Source organism: Apostichopus japonicus, chromosome 14, assembly GCF_037975245.1.
Source record: "Apostichopus japonicus isolate 1M-3 chromosome 14, ASM3797524v1, whole genome shotgun sequence".
Lineage (NCBI taxonomy): Eukaryota > Metazoa > Echinodermata > Holothuroidea > Aspidochirotida > Stichopodidae > Apostichopus > Apostichopus japonicus.
In genome coordinates, this window is record NC_092574.1 from 128,747 (window position 1) to 135,000 (window position 6,254).

The window sequence follows — 6,254 nt, forward strand, 5'->3', positions numbered from 1 at the left end:
AGCCAAATAATTTTTCAAACACCTAGTACAGAACTTACTCTGTCTTATATACAATCAAACTTTTGTAACATTTGTAATATTCCTCAGCCACTTCTGGTATAGTCTGAAAACGGCTGTAGTTACACTAAGGATTCAACGTAGGTCACAACCTTGATATGTCTAGAATTGCCTTTGCCGTTGTTGATCGCGATAACTTTCGTGGAAATTTCGTTGAAACTAAGTTGACAACCGTGCCCGCAGTAGTCTAAATCTTAATGAAATTATTTGTTTTTTATCGTTTTTCAAATTTTTTTTATCGATTTTCAACCTTTTTTATCGATCGCTGCTTTTTTTGCAACGGGAGTTAAGCGAAATCAGTACTGTAGTTGTGTGCTATCAGTGTGGGATATTAGCAGAGATCTCTTTGTAGCATTTGGCATGAATGGAAATGTGTACTTCCTGCCCCTCTTGCATACAAATGAATGCTTCGGGCAATGTGAATGATTTCCAATGTAGCACTTTGCAAGGCAGTCTTAACATGTTGATAAAGCCTTCATAACTTTGCAGTGGTCGTATTTGAGGGCTTTAATTCCTGCAAGTAGTCACCTCTGCCAGTACAAGGCAGGTCAAGTCCTCTGCAATGCACTTTTGTATCAAGTGCTTCCTAGTCACAGTTTGTGCAGGTAACATATCAGAGGAGAGTACTGCTTTAGCCAGTGCCCTGCGGAGTGACTTGAGTAGGTGAACTTGGTCTAACAGCATATGGTTCTCTGTTTCAGAATGAGTAGCTGCAGCCATTGTACCAGTGAGCCCTTTACATGCCTTGCCATCAGCATCAGTTGTTAGGCACTTCTCCTTTAGTGGGTTCTTACCAGTAAGTAATTTGGATGCACAAATCTTTCCACCATTCTGTTCATCTTTGACATTGGCATCTTTACTGAACAGCCCTCATGGACTGGACATTGCAACTTGTGACCCCTTCTTCTATTCATTTCACCAATTAAGTTACAGTTGTTACTGTGATTGTAATCAAAATTAAATTTATCAATGGTGACATTCTCAACAATTACATCTCTGTATTGGCTTGCACGAACAAATGGAGTCTTACTTTTTGCATTAAGCAGACACGTATGATATTGACGATCATATTCTGCAAAAATTGGAGAGTCTTTTGAGAGGCCATGCAGTTGCAGTGTCTTCTTTATACACCCCTTTTCTGATATATCATTTTCATTCATTTCTTCTATTGCAGGTCCAAACTGGTTGGCTGACTTTTGTAGTGTACTGACAGCGGGACTTGGAAGAGAGATGCTGCTGAGCATTCTATGAGCTGCACTTGAACCGATCTACATCTGATGCAAGCCTGACTGCCGTGCAATGTTTAGTTCTGAAGGATTCTTGCCAGGTTTGCTTCTTGGTTTAAACCTTTGTAGATGGGTTAGAGCTTACAGTACCTTTGTATCTTCAGAGAATGCATCCAAACACAACCTTTAAGCCAAGTCCCACAAATTCTTCATATCTAAGTTTGCAAGAGGAATAGGTGCCACAAAGGCGCTCACTTCACAAAGTTATTAGCCTCCCCCAACCAAATGTTTTTTACCTACTGAAAGAAAGATAATTTGCAATGTGTTTTTCAATGGTTAAACTGATATTATTATTACCATAAATATTGTATTGACTTCCCCAATAATTCTAACCAATATGGAATGGTAATAATTACACAGCATATGATTGTATGTTATTGGCATGCGATGTAAAAACCTGTGCATGCCTATATGATATGCACATTGACATGTGTAACACGCGAAACTCGAACAATTTAGGTTATATTTTCCCAGATCAGCCCCCCCCCCAAATCATATTGGGCCCCTACGCCTATGACGGTAGTTCTATTAGGCATGTTTTTTGGAGTATTCAAAATCATACCAAGTTTTGTGTGGTGGAGTATAAGAATCGCGAGATACAATTTATGAAAGTGGCAAGGAAACATGGTAAATATGACTGATAAAAGGCCAATTTTGACCGAAAATGTCAATTTTTAGGTCATTCACAATCACAGGAATATATGAATAGGCCTAGATAAACTGTGGTGCGACAGTCGGAAATTCCAGCTGTCGCACTCCAATTTTCCAACTATCGTCAGTTTTATCAAGTTCGGGGGGTGAGACACCCCCCACACCCACCCCCCCTTCTAGCCACGTCCGTGGGTGTAAGTCACAACTTCTCAAACAATCATTAAAAGAGGTTTAATGTGGAGTCTAAAAATTTCAATTTTTAGTTAAGATGGCATACTCATATTAGCATTTACATCAATCCACCACAAGTGTTCTCATTCAGAAAAAGCAACAGGAGAACAAATTTCTTGATATGTTATCAATTAGTGTCTGGTGTTTTCTTGGCAGGGATGTTAAGGAGCATGAAAGAGAGTACAAGTGATACAAAAATTTGGTCAGTTGAGGTAAGTTTAGACCAATTTAGGCTTCCCTGGAACAGCATACAGAAATTGATTTCTGCTGAGTAAAGAGGTTTGTTTACAAGTGAGGAAAACTTCAGTCTCTCATAGTAAACAAGCAATCTGCATGGTTATGATATAGAAAATTGAGGGTGCTATGAATGGCCAACTTGTCAGCTATCCAGTTATTGGTTGCATTTAGCTTGTGAGAGCTAAATAGATTAAGGGATCACATTATTTTTGATTTAGTGTGTATTGGGTAGTGTTTGCACGGGTTATCCGGGTACCCGCCCGACGCCATACTACCCGGTTCCTAATTTATTACCCGCATCCTCCGTAGTGTGATATAAAAAAAAAAAATAAAAAAAAAAATCGCAAATCGATGGTTAGGCAGATTTCCCATTGACTTAGTGTGGTGTTAGGCTACCATGTGTCGAAGATAACAGCAATAACGAAAGTACTCCATGGATATCTTATAACTGCGTCACAATTTCAGCGAATAAACAGATGGTTAGGCCTAGCTAGATTTCTCATTGACTCAGTGTGGTGTGGTGTTTGGCTACCATGTGGAAGAAATTATTATTTATTCATTCGTTTATTTCATGGAAGGAAAGGCTGACAAGGAATTTTATGAGATGTTTACGGATTATAGACGGATTATAGACTAAAAAATAATAATCGCAAGTGGCTGTTAAAGTGTTTACTAATCGTTTATTCCAAATGCGATCAAATTGTGCGAATCGCACAATCTCGCGGCTAATGCGAACCCTGGGCCTGCCTAATAGATAGTAGTAGTAACAACTGTTTACGAGCTAAATTGGATATTTATATGGTGAGATCAATAGACGTGGAGAGCAAGCAAAAGCCGCGACGGCAGTGCGATGTTAGTAGTAATGTTAATTATATGAAGTTATTAACAAGTTAATGAAAGAAACAATAGCAAATAGAAATTATTGAGGAAGGTTTTATACCTTATCTTACACCTACGTTTTTGAACATGAAAACATTGTCAGTAGAGAATATGATTCATTTATTATGGCATCCAATATGTCATTTCTTGAAAATTGTGATACTAGAGGGTAAAACAATTTTTTTCCGGGTACCCGGATACCCGACGGGTAACGGCTCTTGGGTACCCGGTTCCCGATTTTTGGACCCGTGTAAACACTAGTATTGGGGCATTTAATAGGTGTATACTACCACAGACCCTTTTATCATGCCGACTAGTATTCAGCAATTTGTTGAGCAATATTGTGTGTCTATGTGTAGGACATTTTATTTGACCGCATAAGAATCATAAACATTTTCAGAAGTCCAACACCTGTTAACAAACAATTTAATAACTTGTTAGTACTTTTATTTTACAATCATTTGGTCAGCATGGAATGTCATTAGTTGAATCACAGAAACTATATTTGGTAAGTTGAAACTATGAAGAATCAACAGTGTGTTTTGTTTGTTTACTATTAAAATAGGAATTAATGGCCAAAGAAGTTCAAAATTCCAAGGCTGCTACTAGTGCTTGAGGGAAGACTGAAAGCAGAAAGAATGCCTAATGACAGAGAAAGAAGACATTATACAGACACTGTGTGACTGCATGGTAGGATATACATGGCTAAAATAGGTAAACAGTTTAATACTGTAAACTCACACTATATCATTGCCAAACAGCTCTCTGAAATCTGAAATAATCACGAGGAGCGATTTAATGCTGCAACGTTACGCTGGAGACCCGACTTGCATTTGACAGATACTAATAGTGGGCCCAACTTACAATAAAGTGAGCCTAACAAGTAACTTTGAAACACTTCTTAAGTTCAGGCTCAACCTTGAAACTTACTTTTCGTGACGACCTTCAAAACTTGTTTTGCGACAAGCTCTGCTAACCTTTCAACCAGAGACAAATAAATCATATTTGCTCACGCTCGAAATGATGCTGATTTAATAGTTGCGCGCAGATTCCTCAACATCATGTGTATTTACTGCGTTACTAGCGGGGCCCTATGTGGGTGAAAGTGATTTGTATGTGCTTCCTCCTGCACTGCTGACAGCCGCCCGGTCCATACATTTGTATATTCCCACCTACGAAAACCAGTGTCTAATATGTTTATGAGCTTGCCGAACGTTACAACATCATACAGAAAGCCATGCCGGACAAAATTATATTTAATGAAATAGTAACATATACATTAGTTACTATTTATAAATATATGATATACAAATATGTCATGCATAAACTATATACACGAGGTGTATGAGTAATCTGAATATAAAACGGCATTGCTTGTATATATATATATATATATATATATATATATATATATATATATATATATATATATATAAATATATATATATAAATATATATATATATATATCTATATATATATATCTATATCTATATATATATATAGATATATTATAGATATATATTTATCTATATCTATATATATATATTATAGATATATATATTGTAATAAACGTTAACTATTACGAGTCCATTGCTGCTCCTTACCTATTTTTAATTTGTCAGCTAGACTTGTGTATTCATTGTCTATTTCGGTGGCGGTGTTGCGGTCCGCATATTTGTATTTCTGAGGTATGTTTACAGTTAGCAACCCACCATATTTGGCGGGGTCCATCTTGTACATGTTCCTGGTTTTGTCTGCCTCTACGAAGATTTCTTTAGAGGGTGTGATGTTTTCTATGTCCTTCTTGAGGTTGGACAGGAACTTCTCCATCACTTCGTTGAACTTAATGTTCTCGACCATTTCCAGCATATCGGACTGGAATGAGACCAACTCCGGGATTTGTGGGGGGACGCATCTGGATTTTAGCCCGTTTGCATCGGTGGTGGCGGTGTTGTCCTCGTCACGGCTGGTGTCACTCGTTTCCGCATCGGTGTCAGTATCGGCCAGGATGAATAATGCTCTCCATCGCATCCATTTATCAGCTTCTCTGTCATCTCCAGCAGTCTTTTCAAGTATTCTCTAGTTGATGGCAAAGGAATGTTCTTGCCCGAGTAGTTCATATTGTATCTGTAATAAAGTATGGGTCACTATTCCACGAACTACCATAAATATATATATATATACATATATATATATATATATATATATATACATATATATATATATATATATATATATACATATATATATATTATTAGAGAAAACCAGAGAAATAAGATATGACTCATAATTGACAAATAAGGAGTAAGTTTTAGAAAATCTATTGGAATTTTCGGTCCCCCCTGGGACCTTCGTCAGCAATACTTGGCAGTTGAATGAGAAGTACAAAATGTGTTTATTACATATATATATATATGTATATATATATATATGGAAGACTTCCTCCACTTTGTACTTTTGTGGCAAACAAATAAATAAATAAATAAATAAATAATATATATATAATATATATATATATTTATATATATATATATATATATATATATATATATATATATATATATATATCTATATATATATATCTATAGATATATATAGATATATTATAGATATATATTTATCTATATATATATATATATATATATATTATAGATATATATATTGTAATAAACGTTAACTATTATGAGTCCATTGCTGCTCGGAGTTGTACAGCGATCGTCAGGCCTACTGATCCGTATAAAATATGGGTCGCTATTCCATGAACTACCATTTGGGTTTGACACGGCTGGGTGGTTTCCTTTTGTGTCTGTTGCCATGTCTACAGGTAGAGATGAGCTCGCTTCTCTAGTTGAGCGTGTTGCCTTTGAGGATGGTAATTTGGAGCTTTTCTTTGCAAAGATTGCATAGACCAG

At 36.4% G+C, this 6,254-nt stretch overlaps 1 protein-coding gene across 1 annotated transcript in view; it reads left to right on the plus strand.

The window, feature by feature from the left end:
• Positions 1 to 6,254, plus strand: part of LOC139979390 (gamma-adducin-like) — a 481,086-nt gene that overhangs the window by 15,875 nt on the left and 458,957 nt on the right. The window contains exon 7 of the mRNA XM_071990137.1: positions 759 to 1,384. The gene's annotated coding sequence lies outside the window, so the exon portion shown is untranslated. The remainder of the gene's footprint in view (positions 1 to 758; positions 1,385 to 6,254) is intronic.